General features: G+C 45.7%; 76 non-coding genes and 2 pseudogenes across 76 annotated transcripts; all 78 read right to left on the bottom strand.

Moving 5' to 3' along the window:
• Positions 1–101: 101 nt before the first annotated feature.
• LOC118956214 lies at positions 102–220 on the bottom strand. Its single transcript, XR_005045796.1, has one exon. It is a non-coding gene; the product is annotated as a 5S ribosomal RNA (ribosomal RNA).
• A 177-nt stretch (positions 221–397) lies between these two features.
• On the bottom strand, positions 398–516 carry LOC118956215. The gene has a single exon (XR_005045797.1). It is a non-coding gene; the product is annotated as a 5S ribosomal RNA (ribosomal RNA).
• A 177-nt stretch (positions 517–693) lies between these two features.
• LOC118956216 lies at positions 694–812 on the bottom strand. The gene has a single exon (XR_005045798.1). It is a non-coding gene; the product is annotated as a 5S ribosomal RNA (ribosomal RNA).
• Positions 813–989: 177 nt separating this feature from the next.
• LOC118956217 lies at positions 990–1,108 on the bottom strand. The gene has a single exon (XR_005045799.1). It is a non-coding gene; the product is annotated as a 5S ribosomal RNA (ribosomal RNA).
• A 177-nt stretch (positions 1,109–1,285) lies between these two features.
• LOC118956218 lies at positions 1,286–1,404 on the bottom strand. The gene has a single exon (XR_005045800.1). It is a non-coding gene; the product is annotated as a 5S ribosomal RNA (ribosomal RNA).
• Positions 1,405–1,581: 177 nt separating this feature from the next.
• LOC118956219 lies at positions 1,582–1,700 on the bottom strand. Its single transcript, XR_005045801.1, has one exon. It is a non-coding gene; the product is annotated as a 5S ribosomal RNA (ribosomal RNA).
• A 260-nt stretch (positions 1,701–1,960) lies between these two features.
• LOC118956220 lies at positions 1,961–2,079 on the bottom strand. Its single transcript, XR_005045802.1, has one exon. It is a non-coding gene; the product is annotated as a 5S ribosomal RNA (ribosomal RNA).
• Positions 2,080–2,256: 177 nt separating this feature from the next.
• On the bottom strand, positions 2,257–2,365 carry LOC118956420 (annotated as a pseudogene).
• A 260-nt stretch (positions 2,366–2,625) lies between these two features.
• Positions 2,626–2,744, bottom strand: LOC118956222. Its single transcript, XR_005045804.1, has one exon. It is a non-coding gene; the product is annotated as a 5S ribosomal RNA (ribosomal RNA).
• Positions 2,745–2,921: 177 nt separating this feature from the next.
• On the bottom strand, positions 2,922–3,040 carry LOC118956223. Its single transcript, XR_005045805.1, has one exon. It is a non-coding gene; the product is annotated as a 5S ribosomal RNA (ribosomal RNA).
• Positions 3,041–3,217: 177 nt separating this feature from the next.
• LOC118956224 lies at positions 3,218–3,336 on the bottom strand. Its single transcript, XR_005045806.1, has one exon. It is a non-coding gene; the product is annotated as a 5S ribosomal RNA (ribosomal RNA).
• A 177-nt stretch (positions 3,337–3,513) lies between these two features.
• LOC118956225 lies at positions 3,514–3,632 on the bottom strand. Its single transcript, XR_005045807.1, has one exon. It is a non-coding gene; the product is annotated as a 5S ribosomal RNA (ribosomal RNA).
• A 177-nt stretch (positions 3,633–3,809) lies between these two features.
• On the bottom strand, positions 3,810–3,928 carry LOC118956226. Its single transcript, XR_005045808.1, has one exon. It is a non-coding gene; the product is annotated as a 5S ribosomal RNA (ribosomal RNA).
• A 177-nt stretch (positions 3,929–4,105) lies between these two features.
• LOC118956227 lies at positions 4,106–4,224 on the bottom strand. Its single transcript, XR_005045809.1, has one exon. It is a non-coding gene; the product is annotated as a 5S ribosomal RNA (ribosomal RNA).
• Positions 4,225–4,401: 177 nt separating this feature from the next.
• Positions 4,402–4,520, bottom strand: LOC118956228. Its single transcript, XR_005045810.1, has one exon. It is a non-coding gene; the product is annotated as a 5S ribosomal RNA (ribosomal RNA).
• A 176-nt stretch (positions 4,521–4,696) lies between these two features.
• On the bottom strand, positions 4,697–4,805 carry LOC118956418 (annotated as a pseudogene).
• A 259-nt stretch (positions 4,806–5,064) lies between these two features.
• Positions 5,065–5,183, bottom strand: LOC118956229. The gene has a single exon (XR_005045811.1). It is a non-coding gene; the product is annotated as a 5S ribosomal RNA (ribosomal RNA).
• Positions 5,184–5,360: 177 nt separating this feature from the next.
• Positions 5,361–5,479, bottom strand: LOC118956230. Its single transcript, XR_005045812.1, has one exon. It is a non-coding gene; the product is annotated as a 5S ribosomal RNA (ribosomal RNA).
• Positions 5,480–5,656: 177 nt separating this feature from the next.
• On the bottom strand, positions 5,657–5,775 carry LOC118956231. The gene has a single exon (XR_005045813.1). It is a non-coding gene; the product is annotated as a 5S ribosomal RNA (ribosomal RNA).
• Positions 5,776–5,952: 177 nt separating this feature from the next.
• LOC118956233 lies at positions 5,953–6,071 on the bottom strand. The gene has a single exon (XR_005045815.1). It is a non-coding gene; the product is annotated as a 5S ribosomal RNA (ribosomal RNA).
• A 177-nt stretch (positions 6,072–6,248) lies between these two features.
• On the bottom strand, positions 6,249–6,367 carry LOC118956234. Its single transcript, XR_005045816.1, has one exon. It is a non-coding gene; the product is annotated as a 5S ribosomal RNA (ribosomal RNA).
• Positions 6,368–6,544: 177 nt separating this feature from the next.
• On the bottom strand, positions 6,545–6,663 carry LOC118956235. Its single transcript, XR_005045817.1, has one exon. It is a non-coding gene; the product is annotated as a 5S ribosomal RNA (ribosomal RNA).
• A 177-nt stretch (positions 6,664–6,840) lies between these two features.
• Positions 6,841–6,959, bottom strand: LOC118956236. Its single transcript, XR_005045818.1, has one exon. It is a non-coding gene; the product is annotated as a 5S ribosomal RNA (ribosomal RNA).
• A 260-nt stretch (positions 6,960–7,219) lies between these two features.
• On the bottom strand, positions 7,220–7,338 carry LOC118956237. The gene has a single exon (XR_005045819.1). It is a non-coding gene; the product is annotated as a 5S ribosomal RNA (ribosomal RNA).
• A 177-nt stretch (positions 7,339–7,515) lies between these two features.
• Positions 7,516–7,634, bottom strand: LOC118956238. Its single transcript, XR_005045820.1, has one exon. It is a non-coding gene; the product is annotated as a 5S ribosomal RNA (ribosomal RNA).
• A 177-nt stretch (positions 7,635–7,811) lies between these two features.
• On the bottom strand, positions 7,812–7,930 carry LOC118956239. Its single transcript, XR_005045821.1, has one exon. It is a non-coding gene; the product is annotated as a 5S ribosomal RNA (ribosomal RNA).
• A 177-nt stretch (positions 7,931–8,107) lies between these two features.
• On the bottom strand, positions 8,108–8,226 carry LOC118956240. The gene has a single exon (XR_005045822.1). It is a non-coding gene; the product is annotated as a 5S ribosomal RNA (ribosomal RNA).
• A 177-nt stretch (positions 8,227–8,403) lies between these two features.
• Positions 8,404–8,522, bottom strand: LOC118956241. Its single transcript, XR_005045823.1, has one exon. It is a non-coding gene; the product is annotated as a 5S ribosomal RNA (ribosomal RNA).
• A 260-nt stretch (positions 8,523–8,782) lies between these two features.
• LOC118956242 lies at positions 8,783–8,901 on the bottom strand. Its single transcript, XR_005045824.1, has one exon. It is a non-coding gene; the product is annotated as a 5S ribosomal RNA (ribosomal RNA).
• Positions 8,902–9,078: 177 nt separating this feature from the next.
• Positions 9,079–9,197, bottom strand: LOC118956244. Its single transcript, XR_005045826.1, has one exon. It is a non-coding gene; the product is annotated as a 5S ribosomal RNA (ribosomal RNA).
• Positions 9,198–9,374: 177 nt separating this feature from the next.
• On the bottom strand, positions 9,375–9,493 carry LOC118956245. Its single transcript, XR_005045827.1, has one exon. It is a non-coding gene; the product is annotated as a 5S ribosomal RNA (ribosomal RNA).
• A 177-nt stretch (positions 9,494–9,670) lies between these two features.
• Positions 9,671–9,789, bottom strand: LOC118956246. Its single transcript, XR_005045828.1, has one exon. It is a non-coding gene; the product is annotated as a 5S ribosomal RNA (ribosomal RNA).
• A 260-nt stretch (positions 9,790–10,049) lies between these two features.
• LOC118956247 lies at positions 10,050–10,168 on the bottom strand. Its single transcript, XR_005045829.1, has one exon. It is a non-coding gene; the product is annotated as a 5S ribosomal RNA (ribosomal RNA).
• A 177-nt stretch (positions 10,169–10,345) lies between these two features.
• LOC118956248 lies at positions 10,346–10,464 on the bottom strand. Its single transcript, XR_005045830.1, has one exon. It is a non-coding gene; the product is annotated as a 5S ribosomal RNA (ribosomal RNA).
• Positions 10,465–10,641: 177 nt separating this feature from the next.
• LOC118956250 lies at positions 10,642–10,760 on the bottom strand. Its single transcript, XR_005045832.1, has one exon. It is a non-coding gene; the product is annotated as a 5S ribosomal RNA (ribosomal RNA).
• A 177-nt stretch (positions 10,761–10,937) lies between these two features.
• Positions 10,938–11,056, bottom strand: LOC118956251. Its single transcript, XR_005045833.1, has one exon. It is a non-coding gene; the product is annotated as a 5S ribosomal RNA (ribosomal RNA).
• Positions 11,057–11,233: 177 nt separating this feature from the next.
• Positions 11,234–11,352, bottom strand: LOC118956252. The gene has a single exon (XR_005045834.1). It is a non-coding gene; the product is annotated as a 5S ribosomal RNA (ribosomal RNA).
• Positions 11,353–11,529: 177 nt separating this feature from the next.
• Positions 11,530–11,648, bottom strand: LOC118956253. Its single transcript, XR_005045835.1, has one exon. It is a non-coding gene; the product is annotated as a 5S ribosomal RNA (ribosomal RNA).
• Positions 11,649–11,825: 177 nt separating this feature from the next.
• LOC118956254 lies at positions 11,826–11,944 on the bottom strand. Its single transcript, XR_005045836.1, has one exon. It is a non-coding gene; the product is annotated as a 5S ribosomal RNA (ribosomal RNA).
• Positions 11,945–12,121: 177 nt separating this feature from the next.
• LOC118956256 lies at positions 12,122–12,240 on the bottom strand. The gene has a single exon (XR_005045838.1). It is a non-coding gene; the product is annotated as a 5S ribosomal RNA (ribosomal RNA).
• Positions 12,241–12,417: 177 nt separating this feature from the next.
• On the bottom strand, positions 12,418–12,536 carry LOC118956257. The gene has a single exon (XR_005045839.1). It is a non-coding gene; the product is annotated as a 5S ribosomal RNA (ribosomal RNA).
• Positions 12,537–12,713: 177 nt separating this feature from the next.
• On the bottom strand, positions 12,714–12,832 carry LOC118956258. The gene has a single exon (XR_005045840.1). It is a non-coding gene; the product is annotated as a 5S ribosomal RNA (ribosomal RNA).
• Positions 12,833–13,009: 177 nt separating this feature from the next.
• Positions 13,010–13,128, bottom strand: LOC118956259. The gene has a single exon (XR_005045841.1). It is a non-coding gene; the product is annotated as a 5S ribosomal RNA (ribosomal RNA).
• A 177-nt stretch (positions 13,129–13,305) lies between these two features.
• LOC118956260 lies at positions 13,306–13,424 on the bottom strand. Its single transcript, XR_005045842.1, has one exon. It is a non-coding gene; the product is annotated as a 5S ribosomal RNA (ribosomal RNA).
• Positions 13,425–13,601: 177 nt separating this feature from the next.
• LOC118956261 lies at positions 13,602–13,720 on the bottom strand. The gene has a single exon (XR_005045843.1). It is a non-coding gene; the product is annotated as a 5S ribosomal RNA (ribosomal RNA).
• Positions 13,721–13,897: 177 nt separating this feature from the next.
• LOC118956262 lies at positions 13,898–14,016 on the bottom strand. The gene has a single exon (XR_005045844.1). It is a non-coding gene; the product is annotated as a 5S ribosomal RNA (ribosomal RNA).
• Positions 14,017–14,193: 177 nt separating this feature from the next.
• Positions 14,194–14,312, bottom strand: LOC118956263. Its single transcript, XR_005045845.1, has one exon. It is a non-coding gene; the product is annotated as a 5S ribosomal RNA (ribosomal RNA).
• Positions 14,313–14,571: 259 nt separating this feature from the next.
• LOC118956264 lies at positions 14,572–14,690 on the bottom strand. Its single transcript, XR_005045846.1, has one exon. It is a non-coding gene; the product is annotated as a 5S ribosomal RNA (ribosomal RNA).
• A 177-nt stretch (positions 14,691–14,867) lies between these two features.
• On the bottom strand, positions 14,868–14,986 carry LOC118956265. Its single transcript, XR_005045847.1, has one exon. It is a non-coding gene; the product is annotated as a 5S ribosomal RNA (ribosomal RNA).
• Positions 14,987–15,246: 260 nt separating this feature from the next.
• LOC118956267 lies at positions 15,247–15,365 on the bottom strand. The gene has a single exon (XR_005045849.1). It is a non-coding gene; the product is annotated as a 5S ribosomal RNA (ribosomal RNA).
• A 177-nt stretch (positions 15,366–15,542) lies between these two features.
• Positions 15,543–15,661, bottom strand: LOC118956268. Its single transcript, XR_005045850.1, has one exon. It is a non-coding gene; the product is annotated as a 5S ribosomal RNA (ribosomal RNA).
• A 260-nt stretch (positions 15,662–15,921) lies between these two features.
• LOC118956269 lies at positions 15,922–16,040 on the bottom strand. Its single transcript, XR_005045851.1, has one exon. It is a non-coding gene; the product is annotated as a 5S ribosomal RNA (ribosomal RNA).
• A 177-nt stretch (positions 16,041–16,217) lies between these two features.
• Positions 16,218–16,336, bottom strand: LOC118956270. Its single transcript, XR_005045852.1, has one exon. It is a non-coding gene; the product is annotated as a 5S ribosomal RNA (ribosomal RNA).
• A 177-nt stretch (positions 16,337–16,513) lies between these two features.
• LOC118956271 lies at positions 16,514–16,632 on the bottom strand. The gene has a single exon (XR_005045853.1). It is a non-coding gene; the product is annotated as a 5S ribosomal RNA (ribosomal RNA).
• A 260-nt stretch (positions 16,633–16,892) lies between these two features.
• LOC118956272 lies at positions 16,893–17,011 on the bottom strand. The gene has a single exon (XR_005045854.1). It is a non-coding gene; the product is annotated as a 5S ribosomal RNA (ribosomal RNA).
• Positions 17,012–17,434: 423 nt separating this feature from the next.
• LOC118956273 lies at positions 17,435–17,553 on the bottom strand. Its single transcript, XR_005045855.1, has one exon. It is a non-coding gene; the product is annotated as a 5S ribosomal RNA (ribosomal RNA).
• A 176-nt stretch (positions 17,554–17,729) lies between these two features.
• On the bottom strand, positions 17,730–17,848 carry LOC118956274. The gene has a single exon (XR_005045856.1). It is a non-coding gene; the product is annotated as a 5S ribosomal RNA (ribosomal RNA).
• Positions 17,849–18,025: 177 nt separating this feature from the next.
• Positions 18,026–18,144, bottom strand: LOC118956275. The gene has a single exon (XR_005045857.1). It is a non-coding gene; the product is annotated as a 5S ribosomal RNA (ribosomal RNA).
• A 260-nt stretch (positions 18,145–18,404) lies between these two features.
• Positions 18,405–18,523, bottom strand: LOC118956276. Its single transcript, XR_005045858.1, has one exon. It is a non-coding gene; the product is annotated as a 5S ribosomal RNA (ribosomal RNA).
• A 424-nt stretch (positions 18,524–18,947) lies between these two features.
• LOC118956278 lies at positions 18,948–19,066 on the bottom strand. Its single transcript, XR_005045860.1, has one exon. It is a non-coding gene; the product is annotated as a 5S ribosomal RNA (ribosomal RNA).
• Positions 19,067–19,243: 177 nt separating this feature from the next.
• LOC118956279 lies at positions 19,244–19,362 on the bottom strand. Its single transcript, XR_005045861.1, has one exon. It is a non-coding gene; the product is annotated as a 5S ribosomal RNA (ribosomal RNA).
• Positions 19,363–19,621: 259 nt separating this feature from the next.
• On the bottom strand, positions 19,622–19,740 carry LOC118956280. The gene has a single exon (XR_005045862.1). It is a non-coding gene; the product is annotated as a 5S ribosomal RNA (ribosomal RNA).
• A 260-nt stretch (positions 19,741–20,000) lies between these two features.
• On the bottom strand, positions 20,001–20,119 carry LOC118956281. The gene has a single exon (XR_005045863.1). It is a non-coding gene; the product is annotated as a 5S ribosomal RNA (ribosomal RNA).
• A 177-nt stretch (positions 20,120–20,296) lies between these two features.
• LOC118956282 lies at positions 20,297–20,415 on the bottom strand. Its single transcript, XR_005045864.1, has one exon. It is a non-coding gene; the product is annotated as a 5S ribosomal RNA (ribosomal RNA).
• Positions 20,416–20,675: 260 nt separating this feature from the next.
• LOC118956283 lies at positions 20,676–20,794 on the bottom strand. Its single transcript, XR_005045865.1, has one exon. It is a non-coding gene; the product is annotated as a 5S ribosomal RNA (ribosomal RNA).
• A 177-nt stretch (positions 20,795–20,971) lies between these two features.
• LOC118956284 lies at positions 20,972–21,090 on the bottom strand. Its single transcript, XR_005045866.1, has one exon. It is a non-coding gene; the product is annotated as a 5S ribosomal RNA (ribosomal RNA).
• Positions 21,091–21,350: 260 nt separating this feature from the next.
• LOC118956285 lies at positions 21,351–21,469 on the bottom strand. The gene has a single exon (XR_005045867.1). It is a non-coding gene; the product is annotated as a 5S ribosomal RNA (ribosomal RNA).
• Positions 21,470–21,728: 259 nt separating this feature from the next.
• On the bottom strand, positions 21,729–21,847 carry LOC118956286. The gene has a single exon (XR_005045868.1). It is a non-coding gene; the product is annotated as a 5S ribosomal RNA (ribosomal RNA).
• A 177-nt stretch (positions 21,848–22,024) lies between these two features.
• LOC118956287 lies at positions 22,025–22,143 on the bottom strand. Its single transcript, XR_005045869.1, has one exon. It is a non-coding gene; the product is annotated as a 5S ribosomal RNA (ribosomal RNA).
• Positions 22,144–22,403: 260 nt separating this feature from the next.
• Positions 22,404–22,522, bottom strand: LOC118956289. The gene has a single exon (XR_005045871.1). It is a non-coding gene; the product is annotated as a 5S ribosomal RNA (ribosomal RNA).
• A 177-nt stretch (positions 22,523–22,699) lies between these two features.
• On the bottom strand, positions 22,700–22,818 carry LOC118956290. The gene has a single exon (XR_005045872.1). It is a non-coding gene; the product is annotated as a 5S ribosomal RNA (ribosomal RNA).
• Positions 22,819–22,995: 177 nt separating this feature from the next.
• Positions 22,996–23,114, bottom strand: LOC118956291. Its single transcript, XR_005045873.1, has one exon. It is a non-coding gene; the product is annotated as a 5S ribosomal RNA (ribosomal RNA).
• Positions 23,115–23,374: 260 nt separating this feature from the next.
• LOC118956292 lies at positions 23,375–23,493 on the bottom strand. Its single transcript, XR_005045874.1, has one exon. It is a non-coding gene; the product is annotated as a 5S ribosomal RNA (ribosomal RNA).
• Positions 23,494–23,670: 177 nt separating this feature from the next.
• LOC118956293 lies at positions 23,671–23,789 on the bottom strand. Its single transcript, XR_005045875.1, has one exon. It is a non-coding gene; the product is annotated as a 5S ribosomal RNA (ribosomal RNA).
• Positions 23,790–23,966: 177 nt separating this feature from the next.
• Positions 23,967–24,085, bottom strand: LOC118956294. Its single transcript, XR_005045876.1, has one exon. It is a non-coding gene; the product is annotated as a 5S ribosomal RNA (ribosomal RNA).
• A 259-nt stretch (positions 24,086–24,344) lies between these two features.
• LOC118956295 lies at positions 24,345–24,463 on the bottom strand. The gene has a single exon (XR_005045877.1). It is a non-coding gene; the product is annotated as a 5S ribosomal RNA (ribosomal RNA).
• A 260-nt stretch (positions 24,464–24,723) lies between these two features.
• On the bottom strand, positions 24,724–24,842 carry LOC118956296. Its single transcript, XR_005045878.1, has one exon. It is a non-coding gene; the product is annotated as a 5S ribosomal RNA (ribosomal RNA).
• Positions 24,843–25,019: 177 nt separating this feature from the next.
• On the bottom strand, positions 25,020–25,138 carry LOC118956297. Its single transcript, XR_005045879.1, has one exon. It is a non-coding gene; the product is annotated as a 5S ribosomal RNA (ribosomal RNA).
• Between the last annotated feature and the right edge of the window lie 108 nt (positions 25,139–25,246).

Raw genomic sequence — 25,246 nt, forward strand, 5'->3', positions numbered from 1 at the left:
TACAAACTAACCTTGCTTACTTATTTCAAAGCGAGGGCACATATTTCAGCCTTGTGGGAAAAACGGACAAAGAGTTGAAATTCCACAAGGCAGTGACAAAAAGCTTACAGCACCTGGTATTCCCAGGCGGTCTCCCATCCAAGTACTAACCAGGCCCGACCCTGCTTAGCTTCCGAGATCGGACGAGATCAGGCGTACTCAGGCCGGTGTGGCCGTAAGCGAAAGGCAATCTCAAAAAGTGGATGAAATTGCATATACTGTAGCCATAATTTGTAGCACAGATTGTTGGATGAAATACAAACTAACCTTGCTTACTTATTTCAAAGCGAGGGCACATATTTCAGCCTTGTGGGAAAAAACGGACAAAGAGTTGAAATTCCACAAGGCAGTGACAAAAAGCTTACAGCACCTGGTATTCCCAGGCGGTCTCCCATCCAAGTACTAACCAGGCCCGACCCTGCTTAGCTTCCGAGATCGGACGAGATCAGGCGTACTCAGGCCGGTGTGGCCGTAAGCGAAAGGCAATCTCAAAAAGTGGATGAAATTGCATATACTGTAGCCATAATTTGTAGCACAGATTGTTGGATGAAATACAAACTAACCTTGCTTACTTATTTCAAAGCGAGGGCACATATTTCAGCCTTGTGGGAAAAAACGGACAAAGAGTTGAAATTCCACAAGGCAGTGACAAAAAGCTTACAGCACCTGGTATTCCCAGGCGGTCTCCCATCCAAGTACTAACCAGGCCCGACCCTGCTTAGCTTCCGAGATCGGACGAGATCAGGCGTACTCAGGCCGGTGTGGCCGTAAGCGAAAGGCAATCTCAAAAAGTGGATGAAATTGCATATACTGTAGCCATAATTTGTAGCACAGATTGTTGGATGAAATACAAACTAACCTTGCTTACTTATTTCAAAGCGAGGGCACATATTTCAGCCTTGTGGGAAAAAACGGACAAAGAGTTGAAATTCCACAAGGCAGTGACAAAAAGCTTACAGCACCTGGTATTCCCAGGCGGTCTCCCATCCAAGTACTAACCAGGCCCGACCCTGCTTAGCTTCCGAGATCGGACGAGATCAGGCGTACTCAGGCCGGTGTGGCCGTAAGCGAAAGGCAATCTCAAAAAGTGGATGAAATTGCATATACTGTAGCCATAATTTGTAGCACAGATTGTTGGATGAAATACAAACTAACCTTGCTTACTTATTTCAAAGCGAGGGCACATATTTCAGCCTTGTGGGAAAAAACGGACAAAGAGTTGAAATTCCACAAGGCAGTGACAAAAAGCTTACAGCACCTGGTATTCCCAGGCGGTCTCCCATCCAAGTACTAACCAGGCCCGACCCTGCTTAGCTTCCGAGATCGGACGAGATCAGGCGTACTCAGGCCGGTGTGGCCGTAAGCGAAAGGCAATCTCAAAAAGTGGATGAAATTGCATATACTGTAGCCATAATTTGTAGCACAGATTGTTGGATGAAATACAAACTAACCTTGCTTACTTATTTCAAAGCGAGGGCACATATTTCAGCCTTGTGGGAAAAAACGGACAAAGAGTTGAAATTCCACAAGGCAGTGACAAAAAGCTTACAGCACCTGGTATTCCCAGGCGGTCTCCCATCCAAGTACTAACCAGGCCCGACCCTGCTTAGCTTCCGAGATCGGACGAGATCAGGCGTACTCAGGCCGGTGTGGCCGTAAGCGAGAAACTATCTCTTGGTGCACTATGTAAAGTCAAAGTGAGCCTGATTAACAGCTGTTGCATTTCCACCATTTAGATAAGCATCTTTGTGTCACTCAAAAAGTGGAAGAAATTGCATATACTGTAGCCATAATTTGTAGCACAGATTGTTGGATGAAATACAAACTAACCTTGCTTACTTATTTCAAAGCGAGGGCACATATTTCAGCCTTGTGGGAAAAAACGGACAAAGAGTTGAAATTCCACAAGGCAGTGACAAAAAGCTTACAGCACCTGGTATTCCCAGGCGGTCTCCCATCCAAGTACTAACCAGGCCCGACCCTGCTTAGCTTCCGAGATCGGACGAGATCAGGCGTACTCAGGCCGGTGTGGCCGTAAGCGAAAGGCAATCTCAAAAAGTGGATGAAATTGCATATACTGTAGCCATAATTTGTAGCACAGATTGTTGGATGAAATACAAACTAACCTTGCTTACTTATTTCAAAGCGAGGGCACATATTTCAGCCTTGTGGGAAAAAACGGACAAAGAGTTGAAATTCCACAAGGCAGTGACAAAAAGCTTACAGCACCTGGTATTCCCAGGCGGTCTCCCATCCAAGTACTAACCAGGCCCGACCCTGCTTAGCTTCCGAGATCAGACGTACTCAGGCCGGTGTGGCCGTAAGCGAGAAACTATCTCTTGGTGCACTATGTAAAGTCAAAGTGAGCCTGATTAACAGCTGTTGCATTTCCACCATTTAGATAAGCATCTTTGTGTCACTCAAAAAGTGGAAGAAATTGCATATACTGTAGCCATAATTTGTAGCACAGATTGTTGGATGAAATACAAACTAACCTTGCTTACTTATTTCAAAGCGAGGGCACATATTTCAGCCTTGTGGGAAAAAACGGACAAAGAGTTGAAATTCCACAAGGCAGTGACAAAAAGCTTACAGCACCTGGTATTCCCAGGCGGTCTCCCATCCAAGTACTAACCAGGCCCGACCCTGCTTAGCTTCCGAGATCGGACGAGATCAGGCGTACTCAGGCCGGTGTGGCCGTAAGCGAAAGGCAATCTCAAAAAGTGGATGAAATTGCATATACTGTAGCCATAATTTGTAGCACAGATTGTTGGATGAAATACAAACTAACCTTGCTTACTTATTTCAAAGCGAGGGCACATATTTCAGCCTTGTGGGAAAAAACGGACAAAGAGTTGAAATTCCACAAGGCAGTGACAAAAAGCTTACAGCACCTGGTATTCCCAGGCGGTCTCCCATCCAAGTACTAACCAGGCCCGACCCTGCTTAGCTTCCGAGATCGGACGAGATCAGGCGTACTCAGGCCGGTGTGGCCGTAAGCGAAAGGCAATCTCAAAAAGTGGATGAAATTGCATATACTGTAGCCATAATTTGTAGCACAGATTGTTGGATGAAATACAAACTAACCTTGCTTACTTATTTCAAAGCGAGGGCACATATTTCAGCCTTGTGGGAAAAAACGGACAAAGAGTTGAAATTCCACAAGGCAGTGACAAAAAGCTTACAGCACCTGGTATTCCCAGGCGGTCTCCCATCCAAGTACTAACCAGGCCCGACCCTGCTTAGCTTCCGAGATCGGACGAGATCAGGCGTACTCAGGCCGGTGTGGCCGTAAGCGAAAGGCAATCTCAAAAAGTGGATGAAATTGCATATACTGTAGCCATAATTTGTAGCACAGATTGTTGGATGAAATACAAACTAACCTTGCTTACTTATTTCAAAGCGAGGGCACATATTTCAGCCTTGTGGGAAAAAACGGACAAAGAGTTGAAATTCCACAAGGCAGTGACAAAAAGCTTACAGCACCTGGTATTCCCAGGCGGTCTCCCATCCAAGTACTAACCAGGCCCGACCCTGCTTAGCTTCCGAGATCGGACGAGATCAGGCGTACTCAGGCCGGTGTGGCCGTAAGCGAAAGGCAATCTCAAAAAGTGGATGAAATTGCATATACTGTAGCCATAATTTGTAGCACAGATTGTTGGATGAAATACAAACTAACCTTGCTTACTTATTTCAAAGCGAGGGCACATATTTCAGCCTTGTGGGAAAAAACGGACAAAGAGTTGAAATTCCACAAGGCAGTGACAAAAAGCTTACAGCACCTGGTATTCCCAGGCGGTCTCCCATCCAAGTACTAACCAGGCCCGACCCTGCTTAGCTTCCGAGATCGGACGAGATCAGGCGTACTCAGGCCGGTGTGGCCGTAAGCGAAAGGCAATCTCAAAAAGTGGATGAAATTGCATATACTGTAGCCATAATTTGTAGCACAGATTGTTGGATGAAATACAAACTAACCTTGCTTACTTATTTCAAAGCGAGGGCACATATTTCAGCCTTGTGGGAAAAAACGGACAAAGAGTTGAAATTCCACAAGGCAGTGACAAAAAGCTTACAGCACCTGGTATTCCCAGGCGGTCTCCCATCCAAGTACTAACCAGGCCCGACCCTGCTTAGCTTCCGAGATCGGACGAGATCAGGCGTACTCAGGCCGGTGTGGCCGTAAGCGAAAGGCAATCTCAAAAAGTGGATGAAATTGCATATACTGTAGCCATAATTTGTAGCACAGATTGTTGGATGAAATACAAACTAACCTTGCTTACTTATTTCAAAGCGAGGGCACATATTTCAGCCTTGTGGGAAAAAACGGACAAAGAGTTGAAATTCCACAAGGCAGTGACAAAAAGCTTACAGCACCTGGTATTCCCAGGCGGTCTCCCATCCAAGTACTAACCAGGCCCGACCCTGCTTAGCTTCCGAGATCGGACGAGATCAGGCGTACTCAGGCCGGTGTGGCCGTAAGCGAAAGGCAATCTCAAAAAGTGGATGAAATTGCATATACTGTAGCCATAATTTGTAGCACAGATTGTTGGATGAAATACAAACTAACCTTGCTTACTTATTTCAAAGCGAGGGCACATATTTCAGCCTTGTGGGAAAAACGGACAAAGAGTTGAAATTCCACAAGGCAGTGACAAAAAGCTTACAGCACCTGGTATTCCCAGGCGGTCTCCCATCCAAGTACTAACCAGGCCCGACCCTGCTTAGCTTCCGAGATCGGACGTACTCAGGCCGGTGTGGCCGTAAGCGAGAAACTATCTCTTGGTGCACTATGTAAAGTCAAAGTGAGCCTGATTAACAGCTGTTGCATTTCCACCATTTAGATAAGCATCTTTGTGTCACTCAAAAAGTGGAAGAAATTGCATATACTGTAGCCATAATTTGTAGCACAGATTGTTGGATGAAATACAAACTAACCTTGCTTACTTATTTCAAAGCGAGGGCACATATTTCAGCCTTGTGGGAAAAACGGACAAAGAGTTGAAATTCCACAAGGCAGTGACAAAAAGCTTACAGCACCTGGTATTCCCAGGCGGTCTCCCATCCAAGTACTAACCAGGCCCGACCCTGCTTAGCTTCCGAGATCGGACGAGATCAGGCGTACTCAGGCCGGTGTGGCCGTAAGCGAAAGGCAATCTCAAAAAGTGGATGAAATTGCATATACTGTAGCCATAATTTGTAGCACAGATTGTTGGATGAAATACAAACTAACCTTGCTTACTTATTTCAAAGCGAGGGCACATATTTCAGCCTTGTGGGAAAAAACGGACAAAGAGTTGAAATTCCACAAGGCAGTGACAAAAAGCTTACAGCACCTGGTATTCCCAGGCGGTCTCCCATCCAAGTACTAACCAGGCCCGACCCTGCTTAGCTTCCGAGATCGGACGAGATCAGGCGTACTCAGGCCGGTGTGGCCGTAAGCGAAAGGCAATCTCAAAAAGTGGATGAAATTGCATATACTGTAGCCATAATTTGTAGCACAGATTGTTGGATGAAATACAAACTAACCTTGCTTACTTATTTCAAAGCGAGGGCACATATTTCAGCCTTGTGGGAAAAAACGGACAAAGAGTTGAAATTCCACAAGGCAGTGACAAAAAGCTTACAGCACCTGGTATTCCCAGGCGGTCTCCCATCCAAGTACTAACCAGGCCCGACCCTGCTTAGCTTCCGAGATCGGACGAGATCAGGCGTACTCAGGCCGGTGTGGCCGTAAGCGAAAGGCAATCTCAAAAAGTGGATGAAATTGCATATACTGTAGCCATAATTTGTAGCACAGATTGTTGGATGAAATACAAACTAACCTTGCTTACTTATTTCAAAGCGAGGGCACATATTTCAGCCTTGTGGGAAAAAACGGACAAAGAGTTGAAATTCCACAAGGCAGTGACAAAAAGCTTACAGCACCTGGTATTCCCAGGCGGTCTCCCATCCAAGTACTAACCAGGCCCGACCCTGCTTAGCTTCCGAGATCGGACGAGATCAGGCGTACTCAGGCCGGTGTGGCCGTAAGCGAAAGGCAATCTCAAAAAGTGGATGAAATTGCATATACTGTAGCCATAATTTGTAGCACAGATTGTTGGATGAAATACAAACTAACCTTGCTTACTTATTTCAAAGCGAGGGCACATATTTCAGCCTTGTGGGAAAAAACGGACAAAGAGTTGAAATTCCACAAGGCAGTGACAAAAAGCTTACAGCACCTGGTATTCCCAGGCGGTCTCCCATCCAAGTACTAACCAGGCCCGACCCTGCTTAGCTTCCGAGATCGGACGAGATCAGGCGTACTCAGGCCGGTGTGGCCGTAAGCGAAAGGCAATCTCAAAAAGTGGATGAAATTGCATATACTGTAGCCATAATTTGTAGCACAGATTGTTGGATGAAATACAAACTAACCTTGCTTACTTATTTCAAAGCGAGGGCACATATTTCAGCCTTGTGGGAAAAAACGGACAAAGAGTTGAAATTCCACAAGGCAGTGACAAAAAGCTTACAGCACCTGGTATTCCCAGGCGGTCTCCCATCCAAGTACTAACCAGGCCCGACCCTGCTTAGCTTCCGAGATCGGACGAGATCAGGCGTACTCAGGCCGGTGTGGCCGTAAGCGAAAGGCAATCTCAAAAAGTGGATGAAATTGCATATACTGTAGCCATAATTTGTAGCACAGATTGTTGGATGAAATACAAACTAACCTTGCTTACTTATTTCAAAGCGAGGGCACATATTTCAGCCTTGTGGGAAAAAACGGACAAAGAGTTGAAATTCCACAAGGCAGTGACAAAAAGCTTACAGCACCTGGTATTCCCAGGCGGTCTCCCATCCAAGTACTAACCAGGCCCGACCCTGCTTAGCTTCCGAGATCGGACGAGATCAGGCGTACTCAGGCCGGTGTGGCCGTAAGCGAGAAACTATCTCTTGGTGCACTATGTAAAGTCAAAGTGAGCCTGATTAACAGCTGTTGCATTTCCACCATTTAGATAAGCATCTTTGTGTCACTCAAAAAGTGGAAGAAATTGCATATACTGTAGCCATAATTTGTAGCACAGATTGTTGGATGAAATACAAACTAACCTTGCTTACTTATTTCAAAGCGAGGGCACATATTTCAGCCTTGTGGGAAAAAACGGACAAAGAGTTGAAATTCCACAAGGCAGTGACAAAAAGCTTACAGCACCTGGTATTCCCAGGCGGTCTCCCATCCAAGTACTAACCAGGCCCGACCCTGCTTAGCTTCCGAGATCGGACGAGATCAGGCGTACTCAGGCCGGTGTGGCCGTAAGCGAAAGGCAATCTCAAAAAGTGGATGAAATTGCATATACTGTAGCCATAATTTGTAGCACAGATTGTTGGATGAAATACAAACTAACCTTGCTTACTTATTTCAAAGCGAGGGCACATATTTCAGCCTTGTGGGAAAAAACGGACAAAGAGTTGAAATTCCACAAGGCAGTGACAAAAAGCTTACAGCACCTGGTATTCCCAGGCGGTCTCCCATCCAAGTACTAACCAGGCCCGACCCTGCTTAGCTTCCGAGATCGGACGAGATCAGGCGTACTCAGGCCGGTGTGGCCGTAAGCGAAAGGCAATCTCAAAAAGTGGATGAAATTGCATATACTGTAGCCATAATTTGTAGCACAGATTGTTGGATGAAATACAAACTAACCTTGCTTACTTATTTCAAAGCGAGGGCACATATTTCAGCCTTGTGGGAAAAAACGGACAAAGAGTTGAAATTCCACAAGGCAGTGACAAAAAGCTTACAGCACCTGGTATTCCCAGGCGGTCTCCCATCCAAGTACTAACCAGGCCCGACCCTGCTTAGCTTCCGAGATCGGACGAGATCAGGCGTACTCAGGCCGGTGTGGCCGTAAGCGAAAGGCAATCTCAAAAAGTGGATGAAATTGCATATACTGTAGCCATAATTTGTAGCACAGATTGTTGGATGAAATACAAACTAACCTTGCTTACTTATTTCAAAGCGAGGGCACATATTTCAGCCTTGTGGGAAAAAACGGACAAAGAGTTGAAATTCCACAAGGCAGTGACAAAAAGCTTACAGCACCTGGTATTCCCAGGCGGTCTCCCATCCAAGTACTAACCAGGCCCGACCCTGCTTAGCTTCCGAGATCGGACGAGATCAGGCGTACTCAGGCCGGTGTGGCCGTAAGCGAAAGGCAATCTCAAAAAGTGGATGAAATTGCATATACTGTAGCCATAATTTGTAGCACAGATTGTTGGATGAAATACAAACTAACCTTGCTTACTTATTTCAAAGCGAGGGCACATATTTCAGCCTTGTGGGAAAAAACGGACAAAGAGTTGAAATTCCACAAGGCAGTGACAAAAAGCTTACAGCACCTGGTATTCCCAGGCGGTCTCCCATCCAAGTACTAACCAGGCCCGACCCTGCTTAGCTTCCGAGATCGGACGAGATCAGGCGTACTCAGGCCGGTGTGGCCGTAAGCGAGAAACTATCTCTTGGTGCACTATGTAAAGTCAAAGTGAGCCTGATTAACAGCTGTTGCATTTCCACCATTTAGATAAGCATCTTTGTGTCACTCAAAAAGTGGAAGAAATTGCATATACTGTAGCCATAATTTGTAGCACAGATTGTTGGATGAAATACAAACTAACCTTGCTTACTTATTTCAAAGCGAGGGCACATATTTCAGCCTTGTGGGAAAAAACGGACAAAGAGTTGAAATTCCACAAGGCAGTGACAAAAAGCTTACAGCACCTGGTATTCCCAGGCGGTCTCCCATCCAAGTACTAACCAGGCCCGACCCTGCTTAGCTTCCGAGATCGGACGAGATCAGGCGTACTCAGGCCGGTGTGGCCGTAAGCGAAAGGCAATCTCAAAAAGTGGATGAAATTGCATATACTGTAGCCATAATTTGTAGCACAGATTGTTGGATGAAATACAAACTAACCTTGCTTACTTATTTCAAAGCGAGGGCACATATTTCAGCCTTGTGGGAAAAAACGGACAAAGAGTTGAAATTCCACAAGGCAGTGACAAAAAGCTTACAGCACCTGGTATTCCCAGGCGGTCTCCCATCCAAGTACTAACCAGGCCCGACCCTGCTTAGCTTCCGAGATCGGACGAGATCAGGCGTACTCAGGCCGGTGTGGCCGTAAGCGAAAGGCAATCTCAAAAAGTGGATGAAATTGCATATACTGTAGCCATAATTTGTAGCACAGATTGTTGGATGAAATACAAACTAACCTTGCTTACTTATTTCAAAGCGAGGGCACATATTTCAGCCTTGTGGGAAAAAACGGACAAAGAGTTGAAATTCCACAAGGCAGTGACAAAAAGCTTACAGCACCTGGTATTCCCAGGCGGTCTCCCATCCAAGTACTAACCAGGCCCGACCCTGCTTAGCTTCCGAGATCGGACGAGATCAGGCGTACTCAGGCCGGTGTGGCCGTAAGCGAAAGGCAATCTCAAAAAGTGGATGAAATTGCATATACTGTAGCCATAATTTGTAGCACAGATTGTTGGATGAAATACAAACTAACCTTGCTTACTTATTTCAAAGCGAGGGCACATATTTCAGCCTTGTGGGAAAAAACGGACAAAGAGTTGAAATTCCACAAGGCAGTGACAAAAAGCTTACAGCACCTGGTATTCCCAGGCGGTCTCCCATCCAAGTACTAACCAGGCCCGACCCTGCTTAGCTTCCGAGATCGGACGAGATCAGGCGTACTCAGGCCGGTGTGGCCGTAAGCGAGAAACTATCTCTTGGTGCACTATGTAAAGTCAAAGTGAGCCTGATTAACAGCTGTTGCATTTCCACCATTTAGATAAGCATCTTTGTGTCACTCAAAAAGTGGAAGAAATTGCATATACTGTAGCCATAATTTGTAGCACAGATTGTTGGATGAAATACAAACTAACCTTGCTTACTTATTTCAAAGCGAGGGCACATATTTCAGCCTTGTGGGAAAAAACGGACAAAGAGTTGAAATTCCACAAGGCAGTGACAAAAAGCTTACAGCACCTGGTATTCCCAGGCGGTCTCCCATCCAAGTACTAACCAGGCCCGACCCTGCTTAGCTTCCGAGATCGGACGAGATCAGGCGTACTCAGGCCGGTGTGGCCGTAAGCGAAAGGCAATCTCAAAAAGTGGATGAAATTGCATATACTGTAGCCATAATTTGTAGCACAGATTGTTGGATGAAATACAAACTAACCTTGCTTACTTATTTCAAAGCGAGGGCACATATTTCAGCCTTGTGGGAAAAAACGGACAAAGAGTTGAAATTCCACAAGGCAGTGACAAAAAGCTTACAGCACCTGGTATTCCCAGGCGGTCTCCCATCCAAGTACTAACCAGGCCCGACCCTGCTTAGCTTCCGAGATCGGACGAGATCAGGCGTACTCAGGCCGGTGTGGCCGTAAGCGAAAGGCAATCTCAAAAAGTGGATGAAATTGCATATACTGTAGCCATAATTTGTAGCACAGATTGTTGGATGAAATACAAACTAACCTTGCTTACTTATTTCAAAGCGAGGGCACATATTTCAGCCTTGTGGGAAAAAACGGACAAAGAGTTGAAATTCCACAAGGCAGTGACAAAAAGCTTACAGCACCTGGTATTCCCAGGCGGTCTCCCATCCAAGTACTAACCAGGCCCGACCCTGCTTAGCTTCCGAGATCGGACGAGATCAGGCGTACTCAGGCCGGTGTGGCCGTAAGCGAAAGGCAATCTCAAAAAGTGGATGAAATTGCATATACTGTAGCCATAATTTGTAGCACAGATTGTTGGATGAAATACAAACTAACCTTGCTTACTTATTTCAAAGCGAGGGCACATATTTCAGCCTTGTGGGAAAAAACGGACAAAGAGTTGAAATTCCACAAGGCAGTGACAAAAAGCTTACAGCACCTGGTATTCCCAGGCGGTCTCCCATCCAAGTACTAACCAGGCCCGACCCTGCTTAGCTTCCGAGATCGGACGAGATCAGGCGTACTCAGGCCGGTGTGGCCGTAAGCGAAAGGCAATCTCAAAAAGTGGATGAAATTGCATATACTGTAGCCATAATTTGTAGCACAGATTGTTGGATGAAATACAAACTAACCTTGCTTACTTATTTCAAAGCGAGGGCACATATTTCAGCCTTGTGGGAAAAAACGGACAAAGAGTTGAAATTCCACAAGGCAGTGACAAAAAGCTTACAGCACCTGGTATTCCCAGGCGGTCTCCCATCCAAGTACTAACCAGGCCCGACCCTGCTTAGCTTCCGAGATCGGACGAGATCAGGCGTACTCAGGCCGGTGTGGCCGTAAGCGAAAGGCAATCTCAAAAAGTGGATGAAATTGCATATACTGTAGCCATAATTTGTAGCACAGATTGTTGGATGAAATACAAACTAACCTTGCTTACTTATTTCAAAGCGAGGGCACATATTTCAGCCTTGTGGGAAAAAACGGACAAAGAGTTGAAATTCCACAAGGCAGTGACAAAAAGCTTACAGCACCTGGTATTCCCAGGCGGTCTCCCATCCAAGTACTAACCAGGCCCGACCCTGCTTAGCTTCCGAGATCGGACGAGATCAGGCGTACTCAGGCCGGTGTGGCCGTAAGCGAAAGGCAATCTCAAAAAGTGGATGAAATTGCATATACTGTAGCCATAATTTGTAGCACAGATTGTTGGATGAAATACAAACTAACCTTGCTTACTTATTTCAAAGCGAGGGCACATATTTCAGCCTTGTGGGAAAAAACGGACAAAGAGTTGAAATTCCACAAGGCAGTGACAAAAAGCTTACAGCACCTGGTATTCCCAGGCGGTCTCCCATCCAAGTACTAACCAGGCCCGACCCTGCTTAGCTTCCGAGATCGGACGAGATCAGGCGTACTCAGGCCGGTGTGGCCGTAAGCGAAAGGCAATCTCAAAAAGTGGATGAAATTGCATATACTGTAGCCATAATTTGTAGCACAGATTGTTGGATGAAATACAAACTAACCTTGCTTACTTATTTCAAAGCGAGGGCACATATTTCAGCCTTGTGGGAAAAAACGGACAAAGAGTTGAAATTCCACAAGGCAGTGACAAAAAGCTTACAGCACCTGGTATTCCCAGGCGGTCTCCCATCCAAGTACTAACCAGGCCCGACCCTGCTTAGCTTCCGAGATCGGACGAGATCAGGCGTACTCAGGCCGGTGTGGCCGTAAGCGAAAGGCAATCTCAAAAAGTGGATGAAATTGCATATACTGTAGCCATAATTTGTAGCACAGATTGTTGGATGAAATACAAACTAACCTTGCTTACTTATTTCAAAGCGAGGGCACATATTTCAGCCTTGTGGGAAAAAACGGACAAAGAGTTGAAATTCCACAAGGCAGTGACAAAAAGCTTACAGCACCTGGTATTCCCAGGCGGTCTCCCATCCAAGTACTAACCAGGCCCGACCCTGCTTAGCTTCCGAGATCGGACGAGATCAGGCGTACTCAGGCCGGTGTGGCCGTAAGCGAAAGGCAATCTCAAAAAGTGGATGAAATTGCATATACTGTAGCCATAATTTGTAGCACAGATTGTTGGATGAAATACAAACTAACCTTGCTTACTTATTTCAAAGCGAGGGCACATATTTCAGCCTTGTGGGAAAAAACGGACAAAGAGTTGAAATTCCACAAGGCAGTGACAAAAAGCTTACAGCACCTGGTATTCCCAGGCGGTCTCCCATCCAAGTACTAACCAGGCCCGACCCTGCTTAGCTTCCGAGATCGGACGAGATCAGGCGTACTCAGGCCGGTGTGGCCGTAAGCGAAAGGCAATCTCAAAAAGTGGATGAAATTGCATATACTGTAGCCATAATTTGTAGCACAGATTGTTGGATGAAATACAAACTAACCTTGCTTACTTATTTCAAAGCGAGGGCACATATTTCAGCCTTGTGGGAAAAAACGGACAAAGAGTTGAAATTCCACAAGGCAGTGACAAAAAGCTTACAGCACCTGGTATTCCCAGGCGGTCTCCCATCCAAGTACTAACCAGGCCCGACCCTGCTTAGCTTCCGAGATCGGACGAGATCAGGCGTACTCAGGCCGGTGTGGCCGTAAGCGAAAGGCAATCTCAAAAAGTGGATGAAATTGCATATACTGTAGCCATAATTTGTAGCACAGATTGTTGGATGAAATACAAACTAACCTTGCTTACTTATTTCAAAGCGAGGGCACATATTTCAGCCTTGTGGGAAAAAACGGACAAAGAGTTGAAATTCCACAAGGCAGTGACAAAAAGCTTACAGCACCTGGTATTCCCAGGCGGTCTCCCATCCAAGTACTAACCAGGCCCGACCCTGCTTAGCTTCCGAGATCGGACGAGATCAGGCGTACTCAGGCCGGTGTGGCCGTAAGCGAAAGGCAATCTCAAAAAGTGGATGAAATTGCATATACTGTAGCCATAATTTGTAGCACAGATTGTTGGATGAAATACAAACTAACCTTGCTTACTTATTTCAAAGCGAGGGCACATATTTCAGCCTTGTGGGAAAAAACGGACAAAGAGTTGAAATTCCACAAGGCAGTGACAAAAAGCTTACAGCACCTGGTATTCCCAGGCGGTCTCCCATCCAAGTACTAACCAGGCCCGACCCTGCTTAGCTTCCGAGATCGGACGAGATCAGGCGTACTCAGGCCGGTGTGGCCGTAAGCGAAAGGCAATCTCAAAAAGTGGATGAAATTGCATATACTGTAGCCATAATTTGTAGCACAGATTGTTGGATGAAATACAAACTAACCTTGCTTACTTATTTCAAAGCGAGGGCACATATTTCAGCCTTGTGGGAAAAAACGGACAAAGAGTTGAAATTCCACAAGGCAGTGACAAAAAGCTTACAGCACCTGGTATTCCCAGGCGGTCTCCCATCCAAGTACTAACCAGGCCCGACCCTGCTTAGCTTCCGAGATCGGACGAGATCAGGCGTACTCAGGCCGGTGTGGCCGTAAGCGAAAGGCAATCTCAAAAAGTGGATGAAATTGCATATACTGTAGCCATAATTTGTAGCACAGATTGTTGGATGAAATACAAACTAACCTTGCTTACTTATTTCAAAGCGAGGGCACATATTTCAGCCTTGTGGGAAAAAACGGACAAAGAGTTGAAATTCCACAAGGCAGTGACAAAAAGCTTACAGCACCTGGTATTCCCAGGCGGTCTCCCATCCAAGTACTAACCAGGCCCGACCCTGCTTAGCTTCCGAGATCGGACGAGATCAGGCGTACTCAGGCCGGTGTGGCCGTAAGCGAGAAACTATCTCTTGGTGCACTATGTAAAGTCAAAGTGAGCCTGATTAACAGCTGTTGCATTTCCACCATTTAGATAAGCATCTTTGTGTCACTCAAAAGTGGAAGAAATTGCATATACTGTAGCCATAATTTGTAGCACAGATTGTTGGATGAAATACAAACTAACCTTGCTTACTTATTTCAAAGCGAGGGCACATATTTCAGCCTTGTGGGAAAAAACGGACAAAGAGTTGAAATTCCACAAGGCAGTGACAAAAAGCTTACAGCACCTGGTATTCCCAGGCGGTCTCCCATCCAAGTACTAACCAGGCCCGACCCTGCTTAGCTTCCGAGATCGGACGAGATCAGGCGTACTCAGGCCGGTGTGGCCGTAAGCGAAAGGCAATCTCAAAAAGTGGATGAAATTGCATATACTGTAGCCATAATTTGTAGCACAGATTGTTGGATGAAATACAAACTAACCTTGCTTACTTATTTCAAAGCGAGGGCACATATTTCAGCCTTGTGGGAAAAAACGGACAAAGAGTTGAAATTCCACAAGGCAGTGACAAAAAGCTTACAGCACCTGGTATTCCCAGGCGGTCTCCCATCCAAGTACTAACCAGGCCCGACCCTGCTTAGCTTCCGAGATCGGACGAGATCAGGCGTACTCAGGCCGGTGTGGCCGTAAGCGAGAAACTATCTCTTGGTGCACTATGTAAAGTCAAAGTGAGCCTGATTAACAGCTGTTGCATTTCCACCATTTAGATAAGCATCTTTGTGTCACTCAAAAAGTGGAAGAAATTGCATATACTGTAGCCATAATTTGTAGCACAGATTGTTGGATGAAATACAAACTAACCTTGCTTACTTATTTCAAAGCGAGGGCACATATTTCAGCCTTGTGGGAAAAAACGGACAAAGAGTTGAAATTCCACAAGGCAGTGACAAAAAGCTTACAGCACCTGGTATTCCCAGGCGGTCTCCCATCCAAGTACTAACCAGGCCCGACCCTGCTTAGCTTCCGAGATCGGACGAGATCAGGCGTACTCAGGCCGGTGTGGCCGTAAGCGAAAGGCAATCTCAAAAAGTGGATGAAATTGCATATACTGTAGCCATAATTTGTAGCACAGATTGTTGGATGAAATACAAACTAACCTTGCTTACTTATTTCAAAGCGAGGGCACATATTTCAGCCTTGTGGGAAAAAACGGACAAAGAGTTGAAATTCCACAAGGCAGTGACAAAAAGCTTACAGCACCTGGTATTCCCAGGCGGTCTCCCATCCAAGTACTAACCAGGCCCGACCCTGCTTAGCTTCCGAGATCGGACGAGATCAGGCGTACTCAGGCCGGTGTGGCCGTAAGCGAGAAACTATCTCTTGGTGCACTATGTAAAGTCAAAGTGAGCCTGATTAACAGCTGTTGCATTTCCACCATTTAGATAAGCATCTTTGTGTCACTCAAAAAGTGGAAGAAATTGCATATACTGTAGCCATAATTTGTAGCACAGATTGTTGGATGAAATACAAACTAACCTTGCTTACTTATTTCAAAGCGAGGGCACATATTTCAGCCTTGTGGGAAAAAACGGACAAAGAGTTGAAATTCCACAAGGCAGTGACAAAAAGCTTACAGCACCTGGTATTCCCAGGCGGTCTCCCATCCAAGTACTAACCAGGCCCGACCCTGCTTAGCTTCCGAGATCGGACGAGATCAGGCGTACTCAGGCCGGTGTGGCCGTAAGCGAAAGGCAATCTCAAAAAGTGGATGAAATTGCATATACTGTAGCCATAATTTGTAGCACAGATTGTTGGATGAAATACAAACTAACCTTGCTTACTTATTTCAAAGCGAGGGCACATATTTCAGCCTTGTGGGAAAAAACGGACAAAGAGTTGAAATTCCACAAGGCAGTGACAAAAAGCTTACAGCACCTGGTATTCCCAGGCGGTCTCCCATCCAAGTACTAACCAGGCCCGACCCTGCTTAGCTTCCGAGATCGGACGAGATCAGGCGTACTCAGGCCGGTGTGGCCGTAAGCGAAAGGCAATCTCAAAAAGTGGATGAAATTGCATATACTGTAGCCATAATTTGTAGCACAGATTGTTGGATGAAATACAAACTAACCTTGCTTACTTATTTCAAAGCGAGGGCACATATTTCAGCCTTGTGGGAAAAAACGGACAAAGAGTTGAAATTCCACAAGGCAGTGACAAAAAGCTTACAGCACCTGGTATTCCCAGGCGGTCTCCCATCCAAGTACTAACCAGGCCCGACCCTGCTTAGCTTCCGAGATCGGACGAGATCAGGCGTACTCAGGCCGGTGTGGCCGTAAGCGAGAAACTATCTCTTGGTGCACTATGTAAAGTCAAAGTGAGCCTGATTAACAGCTGTTGCATTTCCACCATTTAGATAAGCATCTTTGTGTCACTCAAAAAGTGGAAGAAATTGCATATACTGTAGCCATAATTTGTAGCACAGATTGTTGGATGAAATACAAACTAACCTTGCTTACTTATTTCAAAGCGAGGGCACATATTTCAGCCTTGTGGGAAAAAACGGACAAAGAGTTGAAATTCCACAAGGCAGTGACAAAAAGCTTACAGCACCTGGTATTCCCAGGCGGTCTCCCATCCAAGTACTAACCAGGCCCGACCCTGCTTAGCTTCCGAGATCGGACGAGATCAGGCGTACTCAGGCCGGTGTGGCCGTAAGCGAAAGGCAATCTCAAAAAGTGGATGAAATTGCATATACTGTAGCCATAATTTGTAGCACAGATTGTTGGATGAAATACAAACTAACCTTGCTTACTTATTTCAAAGCGAGGGCACATATTTCAGCCTTGTGGGAAAAAACGGACAAAGAGTTGAAATTCCACAAGGCAGTGACAAAAAGCTTACAGCACCTGGTATTCCCAGGCGGTCTCCCATCCAAGTACTAACCAGGCCCGACCCTGCTTAGCTTCCGAGATCGGACGAGATCAGCGAAAATTGCATATACTGTAGCCATAATTTGTAGCACAGATTGTTGGATGAAATACAAACTAACCTTGCTTACTTATTTCAAAGCGAGGGCACATATTTCAGCCTTGTGGGAAAAAACGGACAAAGAGTTGAAATTCCACAAGGCAGTGACAAAAAGCTTACAGCACCTGGTATTCCCAGGCGGTCTCCCATCCAAGTACTAACCAGGCCCGACCCTGCTTAGCTTCCGAGATCGGACGAGATCAGGCGTACTCAGGCCGGTGTGGCCGTAAGCGAAAGGCAATCTCAAAAGTGGATGAAATTGCATATACTGTAGCCATAATTTGTAGCACAGATTGTTGGATGAAATACAAACTAACCTTGCTTACTTATTTCAAAGCGAGGGCACATATTTCAGCCTTGTGGGAAAAAACGGACAAAGAGTTGAAATTCCACAAGGCAGTGACAAAAAGCTTACAGCACCTGGTATTCCCAGGCGGTCTCCCATCCAAGTACTAACCAGGCCCGACCCTGCTTAGCTTCCGAGATCGGACGAGATCAGGCGTACTCAGGCCGGTGTGGCCGTAAGCGAAAGGCAATCTCAAAAAGTGGATGAAATTGCATATACTGTAGCCATAATTTGTAGCACAGATTGTTGGATGAAATACAAACTAACCTTGCTTACTTATTTCAAAGCGAGGGCACATATTTCAGCCTTGTGGGAAAAAACGGACAAAGAGTTGAAATTCCACAAGGCAGTGACAAAAAGCTTACAGCACCTGGTATTCCCAGGCGGTCTCCCATCCAAGTACTAACCAGGCCCGACCCTGCTTAGCTTCCGAGATCGGACGAGATCAGGCGTACTCAGGCCGGTGTGGCCGTAAGCGAGAAACTATCTCTTGGTGCACTATGTAAAGTCAAAGTGAGCCTGATTAACAGCTGTTGCATTTCCACCATTTAGATAAGCATCTTTGTGTCACTCAAAAAGTGGAAGAAATTGCATATACTGTAGCCATAATTTGTAGCACAGATTGTTGGATGAAATACAAACTAACCTTGCTTACTTATTTCAAAGCGAGGGCACATATTTCAGCCTTGTGGGAAAAAACGGACAAAGAGTTGAAATTCCACAAGGCAGTGACAAAAAGCTTACAGCACCTGGTATTCCCAGGCGGTCTCCCATCCAAGTACTAACCAGGCCCGACCCTGCTTAGCTTCCGAGATCGGACGAGATCAGGCGTACTCAGGCCGGTGTGGCCGTAAGCGAAAGGCAATCTCAAAAAGTGGATGAAATTGCATATACTGTAGCCATAATTTGTAGCACAGATTGTTGGATGAAATACAAACTAACCTTGCTTACTTATTTCAAAGCGAGGGCACATATTTCAGCCTTGTGGGAAAAAACGGACAAAGAGTTGAAATTCCACAAGGCAGTGACAAAAAGCTTACAGCACCTGGTATTCCCAGGCGGTCTCCCATCCAAGTACTAACCAGGCCCGACCCTGCTTAGCTTCCGAGATCGGACGAGATCAGCGAGAAATTGCATATACTGTAGCCATAATTTGTAGCACAGATTGTTGGATGAAATACAAACTAACCTTGCTTACTTATTTCAAAGCGAGGGCACATATTTCAGCCTTGTGGGAAAAAACGGACAAAGAGTTGAAATTCCACAAGGCAGTGACAAAAAGCTTACAGCACCTGGTATTCCCAGGCGGTCTCCCATCCAAGTACTAACCAGGCCCGACCCTGCTTAGCTTCCGAGATCGGACGAGATCAGGCGTACTCAGGCCGGTGTGGCCGTAAGCGAAAGGCAATCTCAAAAAGTGGATGAAATTGCATATACTGTAGCCATAATTTGTAGCACAGATTGTTGGATGAAATACAAACTAACCTTGCTTACTTATTTCAAAGCGAGGGCACATATTTCAGCCTTGTGGGAAAAAACGGACAAAGAGTTGAAATTCCACAAGGCAGTGACAAAAAGCTTACAGCACCTGGTATTCCCAGGCGGTCTCCCATCCAAGTACTAACCAGGCCCGACCCTGCTTAGCTTCCGAGATCGGACGAGATCAGGCGTACTCAGGCCGGTGTGGCCGTAAGCGAGAAACTATCTCTTGGTGCACTATGTAAAGTCAAAGTGAGCCTGATTAACAGCTGTTGCATTTCCACCATTTAGATAAGCATCTTTGTGTCACTCAAAAAGTGGAAGAAATTGCATATACTGTAGCCATAATTTGTAGCACAGATTGTTGGATGAAATACAAACTAACCTTGCTTACTTATTTCAAAGCGAGGGCACATATTTCAGCCTTGTGGGAAAAACGGACAAAGAGTTGAAATTCCACAAGGCAGTGACAAAAAGCTTACAGCACCTGGTATTCCCAGGCGGTCTCCCATCCAAGTACTAACCAGGCCCGACCCTGCTTAGCTTCCGAGATCGGACGAGATCAGGCGTACTCAGGCCGGTGTGGCCGTAAGCGAGAAACTATCTCTTGGTGCACTATGTAAAGTCAAAGTGAGCCTGATTAACAGCTGTTGCATTTCCACCATTTAGATAAGCATCTTTGTGTCACTCAAAAAGTGGAAGAAATTGCATATACTGTAGCCATAATTTGTAGCACAGATTGTTGGATGAAATACAAACTAACCTTGCTTACTTATTTCAAAGCGAGGGCACATATTTCAGCCTTGTGGGAAAAAACGGACAAAGAGTTGAAATTCCACAAGGCAGTGACAAAAAGCTTACAGCACCTGGTATTCCCAGGCGGTCTCCCATCCAAGTACTAACCAGGCCCGACCCTGCTTAGCTTCCGAGATCGGACGAGATCAGGCGTACTCAGGCCGGTGTGGCCGTAAGCGAAAGGCAATCTCAAAAAGTGGATGAAATTGCATATACTGTAGCCATAATTTGTAGCACAGATTGTTGGATGAAATACAAACTAACCTTGCTTACTTATTTCAAAGCGAGGGCACATATTTCAGCCTTGTGGGAAAAAACGGACAAAGAGTTGAAATTCCACAAGGCAGTGACAAAAAGCTTACAGCACCTGGTATTCCCAGGCGGTCTCCCATCCAAGTACTAACCAGGCCCGACCCTGCTTAGCTTCCGAGATCGGACGAGATCAGGCGTACTCAGGCCGGTGTGGCCGTAAGCGAGAAACTATCTCTTGGTGCACTATGTAAAGTCAAAGTGAGCCTGATTAACAGCTGTTGCATTTCCACCATTTAGATAAGCATCTTTGTGTCACTCAAAAAGTGGAAGAAATTGCATATACTGTAGCCATAATTTGTAGCACAGATTGTTGGATGAAATACAAACTAACCTTGCTTACTTATTTCAAAGCGAGGGCACATATTTCAGCCTTGTGGGAAAAAACGGACAAAGAGTTGAAATTCCACAAGGCAGTGACAAAAAGCTTACAGCACCTGGTATTCCCAGGCGGTCTCCCATCCAAGTACTAACCAGGCCCGACCCTGCTTAGCTTCCGAGATCGGACGAGATCAGGCGTACTCAGGCCGGTGTGGCCGTAAGCGAAAGGCAATCTCAAAAAGTGGATGAAATTGCATATACTGTAGCCATAATTTGTAGCACAGATTGTTGGATGAAATACAAACTAACCTTGCTTACTTATTTCAAAGCGAGGGCACATATTTCAGCCTTGTGGGAAAAAACGGACAAAGAGTTGAAATTCCACAAGGCAGTGACAAAAAGCTTACAGCACCTGGTATTCCCAGGCGGTCTCCCATCCAAGTACTAACCAGGCCCGACCCTGCTTAGCTTCCGAGATCGGACGAGATCAGGCGTACTCAGGCCGGTGTGGCCGTAAGCGAGAAACTATCTCTTGGTGCACTATGTAAAGTCAAAGTGAGCCTGATTAACAGCTGTTGCATTTCCACCATTTAGATAAGCATCTTTGTGTCACTCAAAAAGTGGAAGAAATTGCATATACTGTAGCCATAATTTGTAGCACAGATTGTTGGATGAAATACAAACTAACCTTGCTTACTTATTTCAAAGCGAGGGCACATATTTCAGCCTTGTGGGAAAAAACGGACAAAGAGTTGAAATTCCACAAGGCAGTGACAAAAAGCTTACAGCACCTGGTATTCCCAGGCGGTCTCCCATCCAAGTACTAACCAGGCCCGACCCTGCTTAGCTTCCGAGATCGGACGAGATCAGGCGTACTCAGGCCGGTGTGGCCGTAAGCGAGAAACTATCTCTTGGTGCACTATGTAAAGTCAAAGTGAGCCTGATTAACAGCTGTTGCATTTCCACCATTTAGATAAGCATCTTTGTGTCACTCAAAAGTGGAAGAAATTGCATATACTGTAGCCATAATTTGTAGCACAGATTGTTGGATGAAATACAAACTAACCTTGCTTACTTATTTCAAAGCGAGGGCACATATTTCAGCCTTGTGGGAAAAAACGGACAAAGAGTTGAAATTCCACAAGGCAGTGACAAAAAGCTTACAGCACCTGGTATTCCCAGGCGGTCTCCCATCCAAGTACTAACCAGGCCCGACCCTGCTTAGCTTCCGAGATCGGACGAGATCAGGCGTACTCAGGCCGGTGTGGCCGTAAGCGAAAGGCAATCTCAAAAAGTGGATGAAATTGCATATACTGTAGCCATAATTTGTAGCACAGATTGTTGGATGAAATACAAACTAACCTTGCTTACTTATTTCAAAGCGAGGGCACATATTTCAGCCTTGTGGGAAAAAACGGACAAAGAGTTGAAATTCCACAAGGCAGTGACAAAAAGCTTACAGCACCTGGTATTCCCAGGCGGTCTCCCATCCAAGTACTAACCAGGCCCGACCCTGCTTAGCTTCCGAGATCGGACGAGATCAGGCGTACTCAGGCCGGTGTGGCCGTAAGCGAGAAACTATCTCTTGGTGCACTATGTAAAGTCAAAGTGAGCCTGATTAACAGCTGTTGCATTTCCACCATTTAGATAAGCATCTTTGTGTCACTCAAAAAGTGGAAGAAATTGCATATACTGTAGCCATAATTTGTAGCACAGATTGTTGGATGAAATACAAACTAACCTTGCTTACTTATTTCAAAGCGAGGGCACATATTTCAGCCTTGTGGGAAAAAACGGACAAAGAGTTGAAATTCCACAAGGCAGTGACAAAAAGCTTACAGCACCTGGTATTCCCAGGCGGTCTCCCATCCAAGTACTAACCAGGCCCGACCCTGCTTAGCTTCCGAGATCGGACGAGATCAGGCGTACTCAGGCCGGTGTGGCCGTAAGCGAAAGGCAATCTCAAAAAGTGGATGAAATTGCATATACTGTAGCCATAATTTGTAGCACAGATTGTTGGATGAAATACAAACTAACCTTGCTTACTTATTTCAAAGCGAGGGCACATATTTCAGCCTTGTGGGAAAAAACGGACAAAGAGTTGAAATTCCACAAGGCAGTGACAAAAAGCTTACAGCACCTGGTATTCCCAGGCGGTCTCCCATCCAAGTACTAACCAGGCCCGACCCTGCTTAGCTTCCGAGATCGGACGAGATCAGGCGTACTCAGGCCGGTGTGGCCGTAAGCGAAAGGCAATCTCAAAAAGTGGATGAAATTGCATATACTGTAGCCATAATTTGTAGCACAGATTGTTGGATGAAATACAAACTAACCTTGCTTACTTATTTCAAAGCGAGGGCACATATTTCAGCCTTGTGGGAAAAAACGGACAAAGAGTTGAAATTCCACAAGGCAGTGACAAAAAGCTTACAGCACCTGGTATTCCCAGGCGGTCTCCCATCCAAGTACTAACCAGGCCCGACCCTGCTTAGCTTCCGAGATCGGACGAGATCAGGCGTACTCAGGCCGGTGTGGCCGTAAGCGAGAAACTATCTCTTGGTGCACTATGTAAAGTCAAAGTGAGCCTGATTAACAGCTGTTGCATTTCCACCATTTAGATAAGCATCTTTGTGTCACTCAAAAAGTGGAAGAAATTGCATATACTGTAGCCATAATTTGTAGCACAGATTGTTGGATGAAATACAAACTAACCTTGCTTACTTATTTCAAAGCGAGGGCACATATTTCAGCCTTGTGGGAAAAAACGGACAAAGAGTTGAAATTCCACAAGGCAGTGACAAAAAGCTTACAGCACCTGGTATTCCCAGGCGGTCTCCCATCCAAGTACTAACCAGGCCCGACCCTGCTTAGCTTCCGAGATCGGACGAGATCAGGCGTACTCAGGCCGGTGTGGCCGTAAGCGAAAGGCAATCTCAAAAAGTGGATGAAATTGCATATACTGTAGCCATAATTTGTAGCACAGATTGTTGGATGAAATACAAACTAACCTTGCTTACTTATTTCAAAGCGAGGGCACATATTTCAGCCTTGTGGGAAAAAACGGACAAAGAGTTGAAATTCCACAAGGCAGTGACAAAAAGCTTACAGCACCTGGTATTCCCAGGCGGTCTCCCATCCAAGTACTAACCAGGCCCGACCCTGCTTAGCTTCCGAGATCGGACGAGATCAGGCGTACTCAGGCCGGTGTGGCCGTAAGCGAAAGGCAATCTCAAAAAGTGGATGAAATTGCATATACTGTAGCCATAATTTGTAGCACAGATTGTTGGATGAAATACAAACTAACCTTGCTTACTTATTTCAAAGCGAGGGCACATATTTCAGCCTTGTGGGAAAAAACGGACAAAGAGTTGAAATTCCACAAGGCAGTGACAAAAAGCTTACAGCACCTGGTATTCCCAGGCGGTCTCCCATCCAAGTACTAACCAGGCCCGACCCTGCTTAGCTTCCGAGATCGGACGAGATCAGGCGTACTCAGGCCGGTGTGGCCGTAAGCGAGAAACTATCTCTTGGTGCACTATGTAAAGTCAAAGTGAGCCTGATTAACAGCTGTTGCATTTCCACCATTTAGATAAGCATCTTTGTGTCACTCAAAAGTGGAAGAAATTGCATATACTGTAGCCATAATTTGTAGCACAGATTGTTGGATGAAATACAAACTAACCTTGCTTACTTATTTCAAAGCGAGGGCACATATTTCAGCCTTGTGGGAAAAAACGGACAAAGAGTTGAAATTCCACAAGGCAGTGACAAAAAGCTTACAGCACCTGGTATTCCCAGGCGGTCTCCCATCCAAGTACTAACCAGGCCCGACCCTGCTTAGCTTCCGAGATCGGACGAGATCAGGCGTACTCAGGCCGGTGTGGCCGTAAGCGAGAAACTATCTCTTGGTGCACTATGTAAAGTCAAAGTGAGCCTGATTAACAGCTGTTGCATTTCCACCATTTAGATAAGCATCTTTGTGTCACTCAAAAAGTGGAAGAAATTGCATATACTGTAGCCATAATTTGTAGCACAGATTGTTGGATGAAATACAAACTAACCTTGCTTACTTATTTCAAAGCGAGGGCACATATTTCAGCCTTGTGGGAAAAAACGGACAAAGAGTTGAAATTCCACAAGGCAGTGACAAAAAGCTTACAGCACCTGGTATTCCCAGGCGGTCTCCCATCCAAGTACTAACCAGGCCCGACCCTGCTTAGCTTCCGAGATCGGACGAGATCAGGCGTACTCAGGCCGGTGTGGCCGTAAGCGAAAGGCAATCTCAAAAAGTGGATGAAATTGCATATACTGTAGCCATAATTTGTAGCACAGATTGTTGGATGAAATACAAACTAACCTTGCTTACTTATTTCAAAGCGAGGGCACATATTTCAGCCTTGTGGGAAAAAACGGACAAAGAGTTGAAATTCCACAAGGCAGTGACAAAAAGCTTACAGCACCTGGTATTCCCAGGCGGTCTCCCATCCAAGTACTAACCAGGCCCGACCCTGCTTAGCTTCCGAGATCGGACGAGATCAGGCGTACTCAGGCCGGTGTGGCCGTAAGCGAGAAACTATCTCTTGGTGCACTATGTAAAGTCAAAGTGAGCCTGATTAACAGCTGTTGCATTTCCACCATTTAGATAAGCATCTTTGTGTCACTCAAAAAGTGGAAG

This window comes from Oncorhynchus mykiss, unplaced genomic scaffold, assembly GCF_013265735.2.
Source record: "Oncorhynchus mykiss isolate Arlee unplaced genomic scaffold, USDA_OmykA_1.1 un_scaffold_419, whole genome shotgun sequence".
In the NCBI taxonomy this organism is placed as follows: Eukaryota; Metazoa; Chordata; class Actinopteri; order Salmoniformes; family Salmonidae; genus Oncorhynchus; species Oncorhynchus mykiss.